The 21,884-nt window shown below is 38.4% G+C and overlaps 1 protein-coding gene across 5 annotated transcripts in view; it reads left to right on the plus strand.

The window, feature by feature from the left end:
* The window catches only part of SBF2 (SET binding factor 2), a 685,940-nt gene that overhangs the window by 375,306 nt on the left and 288,750 nt on the right, over positions 1–21,884 (plus strand). The gene's annotated exons all lie outside the window — the stretch shown is intronic.

Raw genomic sequence — 21,884 nt, forward strand, 5'->3', positions numbered from 1 at the left:
ACTGGCATTTATAATTACCCAAAGGTTACCTCAGCTTAGAGGTCTTTATTGTTTTACCAGAGCTTTTTAAGAAGGGGTCCATGAGCTTGAAATGAAATTCACAAAAACATTATTCTTGTGGGGACATGTTGGTGTGGGTATGATATATGTATTAAATAATACACAGTATGGTGTGAACTAAGTAAAGGATCCATATTTTTCATCAGACTGGCAAAGGGATCCATGGAACAAAAAAGGTTAAGAACCCCTGCTTTATGCCATTTTGAACCACTGTCTAATGTCCTTTCCTTTCAGTCTGAAGAATTCCCTTTAGAATTGCTTGTAGAGCAGGTCTAGTGGTGCTGAACTCCCTCAGCTTTAGTTTATCTGGGAATGTCTTTGTTTCCCTCATTTTTGAAAGAAAGTTTCCCTAGATATAAAATTTTTAGTTGGCAGTTGTTTTATTTCAGCCCTTAAAGTATTTCAGTCTGCTGCCTGCTAGCCTCCATGGTTTCTGATGAGAAATTGGCATTTAATCTAATTGGGACTCCCTTGTACATAACATTATTTTTTTTCCTTGTAGCTTTCAGAACTCTTTCCATTTCCTTTGCATTCAGTAGTGTGATCAATGTATGATTTGGTGTATTTTTCTTCATGTTTACCCCATTTAGTGTTCTCTGGGCTTCTTGGATGTATGTTATTCACATTTTTGCTAAGTTTGGGGAGTTCTCTGGGATTCCTATAATGTATATATTGGTATGCTTAATGGTGTCCCAGAGGTATTTTTGGCTCCTTTCATTTTGTTTTGTTTTTTTAATAAGATTTATTCATTTGTTTCCCTTCCCCTCCTCCCCTCCCCCCCTCCCCCCGCCTCCCACACACACATTGTGTTTTCTGTGTCTGCTTGTATTCTCATTAGGCAGCTCTGGGAACTGATTCTGGGATCTTCCAGGAGTGGGAGAGAGGTGATCATTCCCTTGTACCACCTCAGCTCCCAGATCTGCCACGTCTCTTATTATCTCTCCTCTCTGTCTCTTTGTTGCATCATCTTGCCGCACCAGCTGTCTGAACGGGGCAGCACTCCTGCATGGGGCAGTACTCTCTGCAGGCCAGCACTCCGCACAGGCCAGCAGTTGATGTGGGCCAGCTTGCCACAGGGACCAGCTTGCCTTACCAGGACACCCTGGTTATCGAACCCTAGACCGCCTATATCAAGCCCAATTGCTTGAGCCACATCCACTTCCCTCTTTTCATTTTTATAATTTTTTTTCTTTCTGCTCTTCAGCCTGACTAATTTCATTTTTCTTCAAGTTTTCTTCAAGTTCACTGATTTTTTTTTCCTGCCCACTCCAATCTTCTTACAAATCACTCCTGGGAATTTTTCATTTCAATTATTGTGGTCTTCAACTCCAGTAGTTGTGTTTGGTTCCTTTTAAAATTTTCTATACCTTTACTAAGATTCTCGTTTTACTCATTCACTGTTTTCCTGATATTCTTTAATCTTTTCTGTATTTTATGTCATCTCCTTGAGTATTTTTAAATTCCTTTTTTTAAAAATTCTTTGTTCAATATGTCCACATTCTGGTGCTCTTCTTTGGTGTATTCTGGATGCTTATCCTCTTCCTTTGGATGGGTCATTATGTTTCTTTGTCCTGTAGTCCTTTTTTGCACACTATACATTTTAATATCTCAAAATGATAATTCTGGGATTATTCCCTGAGATGTCTGTTACTGGGTTTTCTATCAAGCTTGTGATAAGACAGAGATTTTCTTGAGTATCAGCACTCCTATCAGGAAGATCTGCCAAAGGTGACTGCACTGTGCAGGGTCCACCCTGTCTTGTCCTGGGCTTGTGCTTGTTAGTTGTTTTGGAATTCCCCTGTTTATCCAAATGACTAAACAAGAATGTCTCCTCTATTTCCCAGAAGACAGACATCCCTCTTTCAGGTCTTTAAAGGAGGCAAGCCTTTGTTCCAGACCGTCCGTCTCTATATATACTCCTTTCATTTTCTCAAGCTGCTTTTGCTTAGGGGACGGGGGGGGGGGGGGGGGGGGGGGGGGAATTCTGGAAGGGAGACACACTGGAGAGGAGTTTGCACAAGACCAGAGACCCAGGAAGCAGGCACATATCAGATTGAAAATGCTCTGGGGAGGGTATCTGGAAAGGTTCTAGGAACTTCTTTCAGGGTTCTCCGAGGCTGAGCTTTCTTGACCTGCCCAGCAAATGCAGCCCTTCAACTAACTGTCCCTGCAGTCCCTTCCTCTGCTGCCTTGTCCAGGGTGGGTTGGAATAATCACCACCCTCAGCGCCAGGCCACCAGCATTCGCTAATGGAAAGTTGTCATTAGCAATTGCCTATGCCTACCCCTGGTGTGGCAGTTTGAGATTTTTTTTGTGAACCCCCCAAAGAAGAGAAAGATTATTTTTGTAAACTTGGCTGTTCCTCTGGGTGTGATACACTTTGATTGTATTAAATTCAAAGGTTTTAAGTTTATTTAATAAAGGCAATTTAGGGCCTTTGATGTGATCATGTCAGTAGATCATGACTCAGATTAAGTCCCTGCCCCCTTGGTGGACTGATATCAAGAAGACACACAGAAGAGGGGAGAACTTTGTCAGTTTTGATCCTGGAGCCCTGGGGAGAGATGAGCCATTCATCTGATAGTTCGCAGCTGAGCAGCTGAGAAAGACTGCAAAAAAATGAGCCCTGTCAGACTGATAATAGGAAACCCTGAGAGTCTAGCTCTTTGCCAGCCTACATCTGAGATCGGAAGAAGCTGGGCCCATGTTGCCTTAAGAGAAATAAGAAAAAAGAGTTCAGGCAGAGATCGCCAGCCAATACATGGCGGCTGACTTTGGAGAGAAAGCAGTCTTGAGTTGGTTTCTTTAGGGCCTTATAACTATGTAAGCTTTTTCTCCAAATAAATACCCTTTATAAAAGCCAACAGATTTCTGGTACTTTGCACCAGCACCCCTTTGGCTAACTACTATACCTGGTCTTGGGGAAGAGGGTTTTTATGCCCCTTTCTGTCACCAATGAGCCAGCCAGGGCCTGGGCCCCACAGCAGCCTGCCATGAGAGTGGGGAATGGGTGCCACTAACCATCATGCAGATAGAACAATTTAATGGTTTTACTGTAATTTACCAGCTACTTCCTCCTGTTTTCCCTGTGTGTTATACAGTGTTCTTCTGGCCTTTGTAGTTTCAAATTAATTGTTTCAGATAGGTCCTGACTATTTAATAATTGTTCTGACATTAAGACTGAGTTCTAGAGCTTCATAGTCCTCCACTTCTCACAATCTAAAACATTACTGTTTTGCACATTGATTTTGTACCCTAACACTTTAATGAATTCATTGGTAGCTCTAGTGGCCTTCTTCTGTATGTGTCAGGATTTTCTATATCTAGGATCATGACATCTGCAAATAGAGTTTCCTTCTTCCTTTCCAATTTTGGTGCCTTTTATTTCTTTTTCTTCCCTAATTGCCCTGGCCAGAACTCCTTGGGAATTTATCTGTATTCATAAGGGATATTAGCCTATAAATACTTTTTTTTCCCTTCTAAATTGATTTTTATTTGAGAAGTTGTGAGTTAACAAAATCGTACCTACCATACAGGGTTCCCATACATTGCCCACCACCACCTAACATTTTTGTGATGCATTTGTTAAAAATGATTCAAGAATAGTGTCATAATACTGCTATCTGTAGTCCATAGCTTATATTTGGTGTGTTTTTCCCACAAGTCATTATATTGTTAACACCATATATTAGTATTGTATATCTGTTTATATAACATGGAGATCAAATCCTTATCAGATATGTGGTTTCTGAAAAATTTCTCCCAATGAGTAGGCTGTCTTTTCATCTTTCTAACCAAGACATTTGAAAGACAAAAGTGTTTAAAGTTGAGGAGGTCCCACTTAACTATTTTTTCTCTCATTGTTCATGCTTTTGGTGTAAGGTTTAAGAAACCACGACCTACCACAAGATCTTAAAGATATATCCCTACATTTTCTTCTAGAATTTTTATGTTTCTAGTATTTACGTCTAGATAGATTTTGAATTAATTTTTTTATAAAGTGTGAAATGGGGATTCTTTTTCTTTCTTCCAGCTATGGACATCCAGTTCTCCCAGGACCATTTGTTGAATAGACTCTTCTGACCCAACTGGGTGGTTTTATTAGCCTAGTCAAAAATCACTTTACCATAGATGTGAGGGTCTGTTTCTAAACAATCAATTTGGTTCCATTTGTCAATATATCTAAAGTTATGCCAGTACCATGCTGTTTTGACTAATATAGCAAAATAATATGCTTTAGGTAAGGAAGTGAGTCTTCCAACTTTGTTGTTCTTTTTAAAGACATTTTTGGCTATTCTGGGCCCCTTACCCCTCCAAATAAATATGATTATTGGCTAGATATTTTTCTTGGAAAAAAAAGACTGTTGGAATTTTTATAGAGATTGTGTTGAACCTGTAAATCACTTTAGGTAGAATTGACATCTTAACCATATTATCATGTCTTCCAATACCTGAACATGGAATACCCCTCCATTTATGTAGGTCTTCTTTATGTTATTTAGCAATACTTTTTAGTTTTCCGAATACTGGAGCTTTATGGCCATGGTTAATTTTATTCCTAAATATTTGATTCTTTTAGTCACTATTGCCATAGGAATTTTTTTCTGACTTCCTCCTTAAGTTTGCTCATTAGTACTATAGGCATGCTACAGATTTTTACATATTAATATTGTGTCCTGCCACATTGTCAAACTTGTCTATTAGTTCAAGTAACTTTGTTGTGTATTTTTCAAGATTTTCTAGTTTTAGATTCATATCATCCTTTTTTTTTTAATTTTTAGTTTTGCCTTCAAAAAATATTTCAATCACAGTAAAGTCACATATATAATTTAGAAAACTCCCATATATCCAAAATCAAACCCTTTTCCCCTTTCCACAGCAATGATCTTTTTCCATGTTCATGTTATATTTGCTGTAGCTGATATACAGATATTGAAATATATCTACAAAACATGGTTCCATTTTGGTTTTCATTATGGTTTATATTTTAGACTGTACACTTTTCTAAATTTTTAGTTATATTATGGTTTACATTTTAGATTATACACTTTTATAAATCTATGGTCAAATTTAACATGTCCTATATCCATCATTGCATGACCTTGTGGAACACTTCCATTGCCCCCCAGTTACCCCTGCTTCCATCTCTTCTATTCCTCTCTCCCCCTCCCTTCAGGGCCCACAGTGGCAACCAACCTTCACTGCCTGAAGGACCAGATTCACAGATCCTTGCAACAATGCTAAGGGCTTGACACACTAGACTGTCCTCCCCCATTGGGAACCACCAATTCTCTCAAGAGACATCCTTCTCTATGTTTGAGAACATCAGGCCTCCACACTCATAGTCTTCTGTTTTTTTAATAACTGCCAGTCTTATGGGAGTTAGATGGTATCTCATTGTTGTTTTGATTTGCATTTCCCTAAAAGCTACTGATTTTGAGCATCTTTTCATGTGCTTTTTAGCCTTTTGTATTTCTTCTTTGGAGAAGTGTCAGTTCAAATTCTTGCCCATTTTTTAAATGGGTTGTTTGTCTATAATTTTCAAGATATAAGATTTCTTTATATATTCAGGATATTAGGCTCCTATCAGGTATATGGTTACCAAATATTTTCTCCCATTCGGTAGATTGTCTTTTCACTTTCCTGACATACTCCTTTGAGGTGCAAAAGGCTTTAATTTTGAGGAAGTCCCATTTATTTATTTGTTCTTCTGCTGCTTGTGCTTTGGGTATGAAGTTCATGGAGCCATTTCCTATTACAAGATCCTGTAGATGCTTCCCTACATTGTTTTCCAAGGTCTTTATGGTCTTGGATCTTATATTTAGGTCTTTTATCCATCTTGAGTTGATTTTTGTGTAAGGTGTGAGGTGGTAATCCTCTTTCATTTTTTGCACATGAATATCCAGTTCTCCAAGCACCATTTGTTAAAGAGGCAATTCGCTCTCAGTTGAGTGGGCTTGGTACCCTGTCGAGTATCAGATGACTGTCTATGTGAGGATCTATATCAGATCTCTCAGTTCGGTTCCATTGGTCAGTATGTCTGTCCTTGTGCCAGTATCATGCCGTTTTGACTACTGTAGCTTTGTAGTATGTTTTAAAGTTGGGTAGTGTGATGTCTCCAATTTTTTTCTTTTTCAATATGTCTTTGGCTATTTGGGCCTCTTTCCTTTCCAAATAAATTTCATAGTTAGTTTTTCTAGTTCATTAAAAAAAATGCTGTGTTGATTTTTATTGGGATTACATTAAATCTGTAGATCAGTTTGGGTAGGATAGACATCTTAATGATTTTTAGTCTTCCTATCCATGAACAGGGAATATTCTTCCATTTATTTAGGTCTTCGTTGATTTCCTTTAACAGTGTTGTGTAGTTTTCTGTGTATGTCTTTTACATCTTTAAATTTATTCCTAGGTATTTAATTTTTTAATTTACTGTTGTAAATTGTATTTGTTTCTTGATTTCCTCCTCAGATTGCTCATTATTAGTATACAGAAATGCTACTGATTCTTGCACATTGATCTTATAACCTGTGACTTTACTGAACTCATTTATAAGTTCTAGAAGCTTTGTTGTAGATTTCTCAGGGCTTTCTGTGTATAAGATCGTGTCATCTGCAAATAGTGAAATTTTCACTTCTTCCTTTCCAATTTGGATGCCTTTTATATCCGGTTCTTGCCTCAGTGCTCAAGCAAGTTCTTCTAAGACTAAGTTAAATAGAAGGGGTGAACGTGGGCATCCTTATCTTGTTCCTGATCTTAGAGGGAAAGATTTTAGGATTTCACCATTGTAAATGATGTTAGCAGTGCATTTTTCATATATACCCTTTATCATGTTCAGAAAGTTTCTTTCTATTCCAATCTTTTGCAGTGTTTTATCAACAAAGGGTGTTGTATTTTGTCAAATGTTTTTTCTATGTCTCTAGATATGATCATGTGATTTTTTCCCCTTCAATCTGTTTATGTGGTCTATTACATTGATTGATTTTTTTATGTTGAACCATCCTTCCATGGCAGGGATGGAACCCACTTGGTCATGATGTATAATTTGTTTAATGTGTTGTTGAATATGATTAGCAAATATTTGTTGAGGATTTACGCATCTAGGTTCATTAGAGAGATTCGTCTGTAATATTCCTTTCTTGTGGTGTCTTTGTTTGGCTTTGATATTAGGGTAATATTGGCATCATAGAATGAGGTAGGCAATGTTCCTTCTATTTCAATTTTTTGAAAGAGTTTAAGCAAGATTGGTGTTAGTTCTTTCTGGAATGTTTGATAGAATTCACCTGTGAAGCCATCTGACCCATGACTCTTCTTAGTTTGGAGGTTTTTAATGACTGGTGCTATCTCTTATTGTGATTGGTTTGTTGAGATCATCAGTTTCTTCTTTCATCAATGTAGGGCTGCTTGTATGTTTCTAGGAATGTGTCCATTTCCTCTAAATTGTCCTTCTTGTTGGCATATAGTTTTTCAAAGTATCCTCTTATGATAGTCTTTATTTCTGTGGGGTCAGTGATGATATCCCCTTTCTCGTTCCTTATTTTGTGTATTTGCATCTTCTCCCTTTTTTTCTTTGTTGATCTAGCTAAGGGTTTGTCAATTTTATTTATCTTCTCTAAGAACCTGCTCTTTGTTTTATTTTTTCTAGTGCTTTCTTATTTTCTTTTTCATTTAGTTCTGCTCTGATCTTTGTTATTTCTTTCTTTCTTCTTCCTTTGGGGTTAGTTTGTTGTTTTTTTACTAATTTCCTCCAAGTGGGCAGTTAGGGCTTCAATTTTAGCTCTTTCTTCTTTTTGATGTATGAATTTATGGCTATGAATTTCCCTCTCACTACAGTTTTTGCTGCATCCCATAAGTTTTGCTATGTTGTGTTGTCATTTTCATTAGTTTCAAGACAGTTTCTGATTGCTTTTCATATTTCCTCCTTGACCCACTGTTTCTCAAAGAGTGTGTTGCTTAACTTCTATATCTTGGTACCTAATCTGGGTCTCTGGCCCTTGGCAGATTTCCAGCTTCATTCCACTGTGGTCAGAGAAATTATTTTGTATGATTTCAGTCTTTCTGAATTCAATGAGACTTTACTTTCTCTGTGGCCTAGCATGTGGTCTATCTTGGAGAATGATCCATGTGCACTTGAGAAGAATGTATATCCTGCTGTATTTGGGTGTAATGTTCTGTATACGTCTATTAGGTCCATCTCCTTTACTATATTGTTCAGTCTTTGTTTCTTTATTGATTCTCTGTTGCGATATTCTGTCCAATGGTGATAGTGGTGTTTTAAAGTTCCCCACTATAACTGTAGAGGCATCTATTCCTTCACTTAGTTTTTCCAGTGTTTGCCTTATGTATTTGGAGGCACCCTGGTTAGGAGCATAAATGTTTATGATTGTTTTTTCTTCTTGAAAGATTACACCTTTTACTAATATGTAGTGTCCATCTTTGTCTCTCACAATAGTTGTGCATTTAAAATCTATTTTGTCCGATATTAATATACCTACTCCTGCCCTTTTTTGGTTATTGTTTGCCTATAAGATTGTTTTCCAGCTGCTCACTTTCAACCTCCTTGAATCCCTGGATCTAATAAGGTGGGTTTCTTGTAGACAGTGTATGGATCATATTTTCTTATACATTCTTCCAATCTGTGCCATTGACATTCAGTGTGATTAGTGTCAAGGAATCACTTACATTAGCCATAATTTCTTTTCATTTGTGTATGGCATATGTTGTTTTTTTCTCTTTTTGTCTTTTTAGTTGTTCTTACACTCTCCTCAAACTCTGTCTCTCCTGTTTTTTCCTTTCCTCCTGCAGGGCTCCCTTTAGTATTTCTTGAAGGGCAGGTTTCTTCTTGGCATACTCTCTTAGTTTCTGTTTATCTGTGAATATTTTGAACTCTCAATCATTTTTGAATGCCAGCTTTGCTGGTTAGAGTATTCTTGGCTGGACATTTTTTTTCTTTTATTATCTCGACTGTGTCATATGACTGCCTTCTTGCCTGCATGGTTTCAGATAAGAAATCAGCACTTAATCTTACTGAGCTTCCCTTGTATGTGATGGTTCTCTTTTCTCTTGCTGCTTTCAGTATTTTGTCTTTGTCTTGAGCATTGGATAATTTGACAAGTATATGTCTTATAGTAGGTCTGTTGGGATTTATGCTGTTTGAGGTGAGTTGTGCTTCCTGACATGTACTTCTATCTCCCTCAATAGGTTTGGGAGGTTTTCAGCCATTATTTCTTCCAACACCCCTTCTGTCCTGTTTCCCTTCTCCTCTCCTTCTGGGATGCCTAAAATGCGTGTGTTTGTGTGTTTTGTGTTGTCATTCAGGTCCCTAAGTCCCTGCTGGATTTTTTTCCATCTTTTTATCAATCAATTCTACTATCAGTTTGATTTCAGATGTACTATCTTTCATGTCAATAATTCTTTCCTGTGCCTCTTCAAATCTGCTATTATTTGCTGAGAGCATATTTTTGATTTCTTGGATTGTGCGGTTCATCACCATCATATCCGTTATCTTTTTGTGAATGTTTACAATTTCTTCTGTGTGCTGTTCAAGTGGTTTCTTTTTTTTTTTTTCAGATTTATTTTTTATTTCTCTCCCTTCCCCCACCCCAGTTGTCTGCTCTCTGTATCCATTCACTTTGTGTTCTTCTGTGTCCACTTGTATTCTTGTCAGTGGCACTGGGAATCTGTGTCTCTTTTTGTTGCATCACCTTGCTGCTTCAGCTCTCTGTGTGTGCGGTGCCACTCCTGGGCAGGCTGCACATTTTTCACGCAGTGTGGCTCTCCATACGGGGCACACAGCTTGCTTGTGTGGCTTCCCTATATGGGGGATACCCCTGCGTGGCATGGCACACCTTGCATGCATCAGCACTGCTGTTGGGCCTGCTCACCACACGGGCCAGGAGGCCCTGAGTTTGAACCCTGGACCTCCCATGTGGTAGGCAGACACTCTCTCCGTTGAACCAAATCTGCTTCCCTCAAGTGTTTTCTTAGTATCCTTAATCTCTTCCTTCACTTCATTAAATTGGTCCATGATATTTGGTTTGGGAGCTTTGATTAGTTATTCGATGTTCTGCTCCTCTTCCTGGTTTTTAGTTTGTTCATTGGATTGGACCATGTTTTCTTGGTTATTGGTATGGTTTGTAATTTTTTGTTGCTGTCTGGTCATCATTTTATCTTGATGGGTTTGTTCAGTTGATTATCTTCTCCATCTAGTCTTGGGGTTTATTTAGGTGCTATTTGTGTGTGTGTGTGTTAACTCTTTAACACTTCTTTGTTCTTCTTCTTCTATTTCCTTGTTATTGTCTGCATTCCCTTAAAGGAAAATATTAGGGTCAGGGAAAGCAAAAGAGGTAAGAAAAGAAAAAGAATAGTAGTAGTATTGATAGTAAATGTTAGCAGAAAAACCATGTGAGACCTAGGAGAATGAATATTAAAGTCATGTAAGCTGTGTAGAGTTATAACACTAAAAAAGTGGAGTACCTTCAATGAGAATGTAAACCGAATATGGAGACGAATATAGTATGGACTAAAAGGCCATTGAGGTCAGGAGAGAGGGAAAGAGAAAAGAAGGGACAATAACATAAAGAGAAAAGTAGATAGAAAACAGATTAGAGGTGTTAGAAATAAAAAGTCAGAAAAACTGGAGGCTGAACAAAGAGAAGTGGAATGTAAGAAAAACAATAGAAGATGGAAGGTAGAAAGATGAAAAGGAAAGGGGATAGCTTTGGTAATAACCCAAATCAGTACACACAGAAAAGAGGAAATTGAGGATGAGGAAGCACAGCAAACAAGAAACACTGCCACAGCACCTAACAGAAAAAAAAGAAGAAAAAAAGGCATTTGGGGGATAAAGAGGAAGGAAAGACAAGAAAACAAACAAAGACCAGACAAGGCCTCAAGCAAGGAGTCCTCTTTGCAATTGAATAAACTGCTTAGGAGTCTACACTTTCCCCTTTCTCCCTTCCTTACTACCCTCTTTCCCAGGGCAGCAGGAAGGCTTTGTGAGCGCTCCCCTCCGAGATAAAAATGGAACCCTGGAGAACCAACTCATCACAGAAAATAATGACTCTTAGTCTCTTTGAGAGAGAGCACCTACACCTTGCCAGGAACCCTAAATATTGCTATTGGAAGCCTACCAAACATGTCCTACTGTCCCCTTCCCTTAGGTGTATTGCACAGGACTAGTTAATTGCCTGACTCCCCCTCTCCCAGACCAATTTTCCCTTTCCCACAGTGTTTATGGAAATCGGGTTCTCTCAGATTCACCACTCCTCTCTTCCTAGCCTTTCCCCAAGCCAGTTGGCATGCTCCTCCAAGCTAAAAAAAAAAAAAAAGGGGGGGGGGGGAACCAGGCAATTGAACCTGCACTCCTTGGGCCCCTCTCTACCCCTTCCAGAACCCTCCCACTCTTGGAATTTGTCTGAGACCAGTCGGCTTGGGAAATGCTGGGGTTCGGGGGGTGCTGGGTTCAAGGAACATGGACTTAGGGGAATGCAGGCTTGGGGAATGGGGGTTTGGGGAACATGAGGTTCAGGGGACATGGGTTTGGGGATCGTGTGATGGGGAATAAGGGGTTCGGGAATGCTGCCATGTGATCAGCAATGTTCAGGGAATGCAGTGGCTAGTAGCCCTAAGGGAAGTTTACCCTTCCCTCAGCTTCTGGTTCGAGTGCCAAAAACCCACGATTTTATCTTGAGCAAGCACTCCTTTTGTCACACTTTCTCCAGATTGATGTCCAGAAACCTCCTGCTTTGTGGGTTCCCAAAACAGCACACTTGGGAAGGATTCTGTTCCCACTCAGCCAGTTTTTTGCAGGAGAGATGACGAGGGTATACTCACTTGGATGCCATCTTGCCCGCCTCCCACATTCCTGATCTTATTAAGGAATATGGTTGTGCCTAGAATGACAGTCTCTACCATCATTCAGAAGAAGCAATAAAAAAGGCTGATGTTGCAAAAGGAGTTAAAGCAGTAACAAAGCAGCGTTCCCAAACACTTAAGGAAATTGGAAAGCTGTTATAAATTTGGGTAAATAAGAAGCAGTTAGCAGGTGACAGTGTACGGGAAACCATGATATGTGAACAAGTGTAAGTGTTGCATGCTGATCTTTCAGAAAACAAAATGAGAGTGTTGACAGTTTTAAGGCCAGCAATGGCTGGTTTGGTAATTTTAAAAAGAGGACCAGCATCCAGTGTCATGAGGCAGGGAAGGCAAAGAGTGATAATAAAAAGGCTACTGATGAATTTGTCCGTGAACTTCAAGACTAAGTAGAGGCTGAGGGTTTTATTCCCCACCAAGTTTTTAACTGTGATGAGATCAGAGTTGTTTGGAAAAAAAAGTCAGAAAAGAGGAGAAGGCATTACCAGACCACAAGTCAATAAAAGTCAGGCTCACTCTATTGTGTGGGAATGTTAGTGGGGACTTAAAACTCAAGCCTCTACTAGTCTATCATAGTGAAAATTCATGACTTTTCAAGAAGCATAATGTAATAAAGAGCAAACTCCTTGTGATGTGGAGGGGAAACAGCAAAGCTTGGGTCATGAGGCAGTTCTTTTACTGATGGATAAATGAAGTGTTTGGTCTCTCAATGAAAAAATATTTGCTGGAGAAAGATTTGCCTCTAAAACCGCTCCTACTTTTGGTCCATGCATCTGCCCAGCCTCCAGGTTTGGAGGATGACTTACTGGAGGAGTTCAGCTTCATCGCTGTAAGGTTCCTGCCAACCCAACACTTCTCTTTTTATCCAGCCCATGGACCAGCAGGTTATTTCAAACTTCAAAAAGTTATATGCCAAGGCGCATTTCCAGTGCTGCTTTGAGATCCCCTCCGACACCCAGCTGATCCTCACAGAATTCTGGAAGGAGCATTTCAATATCCTGCACTGCCTTAACCTTATTGATACGGCCTGGAATGAGATCTCTTCTAGGACAATGAATTCCGCATGGAAGAATTTGCAGCCAGAAGCCATGACTCAGAGACACTTCAAAGGGTTTGAGGCTGACCCCAAGCCTACAGATATAGGGTACAGTTGTGCAGGGTATTGTATCTCTGGGCCAACCCATGAGTCTAGAGGTCAGTTCTGCTGATGTTGAGGAGTTAGTGGAGGAACATCATGGAGAAATCAACACTGAGGAGCTGCAGGGACTACAGAAGGAGCAGCAACAAGAGATAGCGGAAGAGATTTCTTCTGGTGAGGAGGAAAGAGGGAGGATATCCCCAGTTCCTTGATTTAAAAAAATGTGTGGAAAAAGGGCAGAAGTTCAAAATTTTGTGGAGAAGTACCATCCAGACAAAGCTCTGACAAGCAGAAATGTGAATTTATTGAATAACCAAAGAATTTCACACTTCTGAGGAATTCTAAAAAGAAGACAGAACCAGGTCTTCATTGCCTAGGTTTTTAGTGAATGTGACAGAGTGTCAGAACCTGTGGTTCAAGTTGAGAAAAGGCAGAAAAGAGGAAGAACACCTGAAGTACAATTTCCCGATGTTCTATTGGGAGGGGAACTCTCCTTCCAAGCAACATTCCATGTAAACTCTCTACCTCACCACTCTCTTCCCATCATCCCATTAGGCCATGGGGTCTTCTCAGTACAGGTAAAGTGAAGTTTTTATTTTATTTAATCTAAGTACTTAATAATTTTTTGGTTTATTTCTTATGTAAAGTAAAGATATACAATCCTATCTTTAAAAATATATTCCCTTAAAAATGTGCATTGTCTTTGGTTTAGGAACGCATTAAATTTACCTACATTATTCCTTATGGGAAAAATTTGTTTAGTGCTCATTGTTTTTTGGTACTTGTCATGCCTCCCAGAGCCAATTGATGATAACTACCAAGGTACCACTGTATTTTTTTGAGGATTTTTACATCTATATTCATTAGAGAAATTGGTCTGTAATTTTCTTTTTCATGGTATCTTTTTCTGATTTTGGTATTAGGGTGATGCTGGCTTAATAGAATGAGTTTGGTAATGTTCCTTCCTGTACAATTTTTTGGAAGAGCTTGAGCAAGGTTGGTATTATATCTTCTTTGGATGATAGGTAGAATTCACCTGTGAAGCTATCTGGTCCTGGGGAGGGTTTTTGATGACTGTTTCAATCTCTTTATTTGTGATTGGTTTGTTGAGGTCTTCCTTTCCTTCTGGAGTCAGTGTAGGTTGTTCATATGTTTCTAGGAATTTGTCCATCTTGTCTACATTGTCTAGTTTGTTGGTTTACACTTGTGCATAGAATCCTCTTATGACCTCTTTTATTTCTATGGGGTCAGTGGTTATGTCCCCCCTTTCATTTCTGACTTTATTTATTTGTATCATCTCTCTCTCCCTTTTTTTTCCAGTGTAGCTAAGGATTTGTCAATTTTGTTGATCTCAAAGAACTAATGTTTGGTTTTGTTGCTTCTCTTTACTTTTTGTTCTCAACTTCGTTTATTTCTCCTCTCATCTTTGTTAGTTCTTTCCTTCTGCTTGCTTTGGATTAGTTTGCTGTTCTTTATCTGGTTACTCCATGTGTGCAGTTTGGTCTTTGATTTTAGCTCTTCCTTCTTTTTTAATATAAGCCTTGAGGGCTATAAGTTGCTGTCTTAGGAGTGCTTTCACTCTATCCCATAGGTTTTGATTTGTTATCTTCTTGTTTTCATTGCATACAAGATATTTACTGATTTCTTTTGTAATTTCTTCTTTGACCCACTGGTTATTTAAGTGTTTGGCATTTAATCTCCATATGCTTGTTATTTTTCCTTTTTTTCCACCTGTTATTGATTACTATATTCATTCCATTATTATCAGACAAACATGCTTTGTATAATTTCAATCTTTTTAAATTTATTGAGACCTGTCTTGTGACCCAATATATGGTCTATCTTGGAGAAGGATCCATGAGCACTTGAGATGAATGTATATCTGCTGTTTTGGTGTTAAATGTCCTATAAATATCTCTTGGTTTAGACCATGTCATATTCAAGCTCTCTGTTCGCTTATCTTCTGTCCAGATGTTCTTTCCAATGCTGACAGTGGTGTATTGGAGTCTTCTACTATTATTAGAGAGATGTCTGTTTTTCCCTTCAATTTTACTGGTGTGTGTCTCATGTATTTTGGGACACCAAGGTTAGATGCATAAATACAATTATTTCTCCTTGGTGAATTTCTTATTTTATTGATACATAATGACCTCCTTCATGTCTTATAACAGTTTTGCATTTAAAATTTATTTTGTCCAAGTTCTGTTACTCCAAATCGTTTTTGGTTACTATTTGCATGGAATATGTTTTTCCAACATTTCACTTTCGGCCTATTTGTGTCCTTGTGTTTAAGGTGAGTCTTTTCTAGACAGCATATAGATGACTCATATTTTTAAAAAATCCGTTCTATCAGCCTGTGTCTTTTGACTGTGGATTAAATTCATTAATGTTCATTGTTATTACTTGTTTTAGTTTGCCAAAGTGCTGCTGATGCAAAGTACCAGTAATGGGTTGGCTTTTATAATGGGGATTTTATAGGGTAAAATGTTCAGTTCCAAGGCCATGAAATGTTCAAATCAAGATATCAGCAGAGATGCCTTGTCAGGATCCCGCCATATGTTAATGCAAGATGACCACTGATCTCTGTCTAGGTCTCTGCCCTCCCCTCCAGAATCTACCAACACCTGGAGCTCAGCTTTGGACAACCAGGCATAGGGTTTGTCTCTAACCTGGCGTCTTTCTCAATCTCAGCTGCTCTACTTCCTGAGTTCAGCTGTAAGCCATCAGGCATATGGCTCAGTTCCACCTGAACTGCTCTGTGGGCCCAACCCCTTGAGTGTCTCTTTCCTTCACTCTTTGCTCTGCTGGTTCCAAACTCCCTTAGGTGTCTTTTTCATTCTCTCTTTGCTCTGCTGGTTCCTGACCTCTTAGTCTCTCAGGGTTCTGTTTTCCTGCAGTCCTCTATGTCACATGGTGGGATCAATATAACGGCTTCCTTCCTTTCTGTGTCTCCTTTTATATCAGCCCCAGCAAGAGGGTGGAGATTCAACCTGAGTCATGACTCAGACTGACATAGTCCAATCAAAAGTTTCTCACATGCACAAGAATGAATTAGTTCAAAAATATTATCATTTTCTTTTGGGGATTCATAAAAGAACTTCAAACAATCATATTACTATAAAGACAGTACTTATTTCATCCATTTTATCCTTTGACTTTACGTTGTCATATCTTACTATTGTCTGTCTTTTTACCCAGTTAGTTACTCTTCCTAATAATCTTCATTTCTATACTCTTCACTTCTCTTGTCTTTTCCTTTCAGGCTGCAGCATTCCCTCTAGTATATCTTATAAATCTGATTTTTTGGTAATTTACTCTCTCTGTTTTTGTTTGTCCGTGAAGACTTTAAATCCACCCTCATTTTTTAAAAAGGTTTATTTATTTCCCTCACCCCCACCCCGTTTTCTGCTCTCTGTGTCCATTCACTGTACATTCTTCTGTGTCTGCTTGTCTTCTCTTTAGGTGGCACTGGGAACTGATCCTGCAACCTTCTGGAATGGGAAAGAGGTGCTCAATTTCTTGTGCCACCTCAGTTCCCTGGTCTGCTGCACTTCATTGTCTCTTCCCTATTCTCTTTTTCTTGCATCATCTTGCTGCATTTAGTTGTACAGAGTTGCCATCTGGGTAATGGGAAAGTTTTGGAATGATAGCACAATATTGTGAATGTAATTAACAGCACTAAATTATATATTTGAATGTGGTTAAAAGGGGAAATTTTAAGTTGTGTATATGTTGCTACAATAAAAATTTTTAAAAAAGAAAAAAAAAGACTATACAACACAAACAAGGAACCCTAATGTGAACAATGGACTATAGTATAATGATAATGCTCTTTTTTTAAGCAATTTTTTTCTCTATTTTTATTAAATGTTAAATTCAAAAGATATGAGGCCCTCATATACCCCTCACCCTACTCCTCTCACTTCAACAACCTCTTTCATCATTGTGGGACATTCATTGCATTTGGTTAATGCATTTTGGAATTTTTGGGTTTTTTTTTAAGATTTATTTTATTTAATCCCTGCCCCCCCCCCCCTCCCCCCCGGTTGTCTGTTCTCTGTGTCTATTTGCTGCGTCTTGTTTCTTTGTTCGCTGTCAGCGGCACGGGAAGTGTGGGCGGCCCCATTCCTGGGCAGGCTGCACTTTCTTTCACGCTGGGTGGCTCTCCTTACTGGGCGCACTCCTTGCATGCGGGGCTCCCCTACGCGGGGGACACCCCTGCGTGGCACGACACTCCTTGCGCACATCAGCACTGCGCATGGGCCAGCTCCACACGGGTCAAGGAGGCACAGGGTTTGAACCGGGGACCTCCCATGTGGTAGACGGACGCCCTAACCACTGGGCCAAGTCCGCTTCCTGGTTAATGCATTTTGGAGCACTGCTGCACCACATGGATAATGGTTTACATTGTAGTTTACACTCTCCCCTAGTCCACCCAGTGAGCCAAGGCAGGACATACAATGTATTTTTAATCTCATCCATTGTGTCTTTCCTTCCCATAAGCTCTGTTACTTTTCTCTGCAGGTTTTCAAATTATTCTTTATGCTCAACCAGTATCATCTTAATATCCTTTATCTCTTTAGTCATATTTTCCTTCAACTCCTTGAGTTGATTTAAAAGATTTGTGTGAACATCATTAATTAGTTGTCTTAAATCCTGTCTCTCATCTGGATTTTTGGTGTATTCCTTTGGCTGGGCCGTAACCTCCTGTTTCTTAGTATGGCTTGTGATTTTTTGCTGATGTTTGGACATCTGATTATGTTGGTGAATTTACTCTGATGCTCAATTTCTCTCTTATCTAGTGGTTTTGTTTCATGGTTCTTCTTTGGTTTTTGGTTCAGCTTACTATAAATTTTTAAGATTGCCCAACTTAAATTAACGAAACAGGATCAGGGATCCACTAACAGCGCAAAGACCAGATCCAAGTTCCTGGGACAGGAGAGACTCCAAAAACCTTTTTTTTAATTGCAGTTTCCCTACCTGCCAGCGGGTGGCACTCTTCACATAATTTTCCATGGAAGTATATCTTTCAGCCTCCACGTGCTGGGCTGGCCAAAATTTAAAGCAGGCTTTGCTGATCAAATTCACTGAAGTGAAACCACTCTCTGTACTAGGTCATACCCTCCCTCTTCCAAGGGAGAAAGACCTCCATTCTCCTCTCAATTGACTGCCATGAGCCATGTGTTTTATTGAGTCTGTTTGCCTTGAGAGTGGGGGATAGTGATGTTCCCAGCCATGGGTGCCAGTAACTCATGGTTTTCATTCTGGTCTCTTCGTCTTTTTGTCCCTCTCCCTCCTGGACAATGTGCAGTACTCTCCTGGTCTGGAGATCCCCAAACCAGCTCCCTTAGAGAGCTTTTTGCCCTTCTTCCATTGTCTTTGTAAGAGAGTTTAGTCTTGACAACCTACTCTGGTGCCATCTTCCCAGAATCCCTCAACAACATACTTTTAAACAATCAGTGTTGACCCTCTGAAATTTACTGACAAATCAGTAAATATCTCAAGACAAATGAAAACAAGAAAACAACATATCCCTCCTCACAGGGAGGAAGATGTCCATTCACCTCTTAGTTGGCAGCAATGCGGCACAGGTTTTACCCATGCTGTTCCTGACCTTGGGAGCTAGTAACTCAAAATTTTTACTTCAGACTTTTCGTCTCTGACCCTCTCTCTCCTAGGTGATGTATAGCACTCTACTTGTCTGCAGACACTGAAAGCAGCTCCCTCAGATAGTTTTTTGCCTTTCTTCCATCGTTTTAAGAGTATTGAGCCCTGCCACCCTGCTCGGATGCTGTCTTCCTGGAAGACTCACTATAATTTCTTTTTTTATGTTATCTTTATATGACTTTGGTATTAGGTTGATATTGGCCTAAGAGAATGAGTTGGCAAGTGTTCCCTTCTCTCCAATTTTTTTTTTTTTTGAAAAGTTTGAGCAGGTTTTATGTTAATTCTTCTTGAAATGCTTGGTAAAATTCACTAATGAAGCTATCTGCTTCAGGGCCTTTTTTATGTGAGGGCAGTAATAATGTGCTCCCCCCCACCACCATTTCCTTCCTGATTTTATATATTTGTGTCCTCTCCCTTTCTTTGTTAGTCTTGCTAAAGGTTTCTCAATTTTATTGATCTTTTCAAAGAATCAACTTTTGGTTTTGTTGGTTCTTTCTAATGTTAAATTCTCTTGTCCATTTATCTCTCTAATCTTTATTTCTTTCCATTTGCTTACTTGGGGTTTAGTTTGCTCTTCTTTTTCTAGATCCTCCAGTTGTGAGGTTAGGTCTATGGTTTGAAATCTTTTTTAATGTAAGCATTTTTAGCTATAGATTTCCTTCATAGCAGTGTCTTTGCTGCAGCCAATAAGTTTTCATATGTTATGTTTTAAATTTCATTTGCCTTAAGATATTTCCTAATTTTCCCTGTGATTTCTTTTTTGACCATTGGTCAGGAGTTCACTGATTAATTTCCACATATTTGTGGATTTTCCTTTTCTTCCCTTTATTATTGATTTGTAGTTTAGTTCTACTGTTGTCAGAGAATATATATTACATGATTTTGACAGTTTTTTAATATTTATTGAGACTTGTTTTTGTCTTAACATATGTCTGTACTGAAGAATGATCCATATATACTAGAGAAGATTATATACTCTGCCACTGTTGGTTGTAGTGTTTTATACATGCCTGTTAAATCTAGTTGGCTTATAATACCATTCGAGTCTTCTGTTTCCTTATTTGTCTTGTGTCCAGATGTTCTATTAGCTATTGAAAATGATGTAGTGCCATTTCCTACTATTAATGTACAACTGTTTTCCTCCTCAAATCTATCAGCATTTGTTTCTTATATTTAGGTGCATATATATTTTTGTTATGTCTTTTTGTTCAATTGACCCCTTTTTTCACTTAAGGCTTATTTTATATATTAGTATAGCTACCCCAGACTTTTTACTTATATTTTTTTTACTATTTGCATGTTATATATTTCCATCCTCTCACTTTGTGTCTATTTGTATCTTTGAAGTTAAAGTGAATCTCTTGTTAACACCATATAGGTACATCATGCTTTTTATCCATTCTACCAATCTCTGTCTTTTCATTAGCGAGTTTAATCCATTTACCTTTTAGCTATTCACCAGAGGGACAGAGGAATGGTGATTGGCTACAAATAGCATTTGAAAGCCAAAGCTTTAAAAAGGAGTCCTTGGGAAGTCAAGTGCCCAGAAACCAGAGTTGTTATCACATGTTAGAAAGCTAGTATTAAAATGCCACATTGGAGATTTGGCCAATCCCTGAAGTATCAGTAGCGCCAAGTGAATAATTTCCTTCTGTGAGTAAAATAAGTTGTAATCTCCAAAGGAAAATAGTAATTCCCAGATGGTAAATGAACTTTATAAGAAAATATGAGTATTTAATGGGTCAGCAAAAAGAAAATTAATTATACTGTTAAAGATGTTTTAAAATTAAAAGTTTATAAATGTAACTTAAAGATGTTGCTCTGTCAGTAAATTTTGTGGTATTGTTTGGAGACTGAGAAATTTCTACTCTAAAAATAGATTTGTTTCAGTCTATGCCTCCAGCCTCCTGCATGTGTGGGAAGCACCCAGAGCCCACAGTTAAGAATAAACATTTAATAAAAGTTATGTAAAATAATTTAACCGTCATAGTCATACCAAAAGTTAATGTTACATGATTAAAAATGATTTGAAGTGGGAAGCGGCTGTGGCTCAATCAGTTGGGCTACCATATGGAAGTCCCTGGGTTCGCGTCCTGGGACCTCCTTGTGAAGGAAAGCTGGCCCATGCACCGCGGAGAGCTGACGGCCCATGCGCCATGGAGGGCTGACACAGCAAGATGACACAACAAGGGGAGACAAGTGGGCACAGAAAAAATGCGCAGCAAATGGACACAGAGGACAGCAAAAAACAAGCTGCAGGGGGGGAATAAATAAATAAATCTTTAAAAAAATGATTTGAAGAAAACATAAAATCTGAGTATGGTCTGTCATCCTAATTAATTGTATTCTGCCCATTAATTTCTTTATTCTAATAAAGCACTATGGTTATATAAGATGTCACCCTTGCGGAATACTGGGTGATGGGTACATGGGACTTCTATGCTATTTTTGCAACTTCTTGTAAGCCTAAAATTATTTCAAAATAAAAATAAAGTTTAAACAATGATTTGAGGGATATAAGGTTTTATATTAATTACAAATGAAAGGGATATCAATGAGTCAGATACGGTAGTCTTTTTTGTTAGAAATGGGGGAAGATGAAGGATAGTGCCTTTTTAGATTCCAAGGAGCAACCATAAAATAAAAGCAGTCTTTGTTTATGGCTTAAAAATTATTGAAGCTGTACAATTAAATGTACAAATCATATAGTATAATTCTTTCTGAAATTACTTTTTAAAAAAATACTACTTGCATTTACATCCTCCTAATATACTTGTAATGAATTAAATTTAAATAATTTTAGCCTAATACTAGACTAAAATTACCCAACTCTATTGTAAAAGGTGAAAGATGTTAAATTCACAGAACTAAAATGTGACTTTCCTAAGGCAGTATAGCAGTCTCTTTTCCATGATCATTTCTCTTTTTTTATACTGCTGCTTCCTTTCGAGTCTCCTCAACCCAAATTTTTAGTATTTAATTTTTTATGATATATTATTTTTCTTGGGAAATATCTAAGAAATATCAAAATTTTTTTCTATCAGTAGTCCTCTTATGAGCTTTAACTATTTTCATCATGGTCCTTATCCCAAATATTTTCTGTCAGTTTGTTTGCAATTACAGTTAAAAATAGATGATTGCTTTTGTT

Source organism: Dasypus novemcinctus, chromosome 10 (genome assembly GCF_030445035.2).
Source record: "Dasypus novemcinctus isolate mDasNov1 chromosome 10, mDasNov1.1.hap2, whole genome shotgun sequence".
Taxonomy (NCBI): Eukaryota; Metazoa; Chordata; class Mammalia; order Cingulata; family Dasypodidae; genus Dasypus; species Dasypus novemcinctus.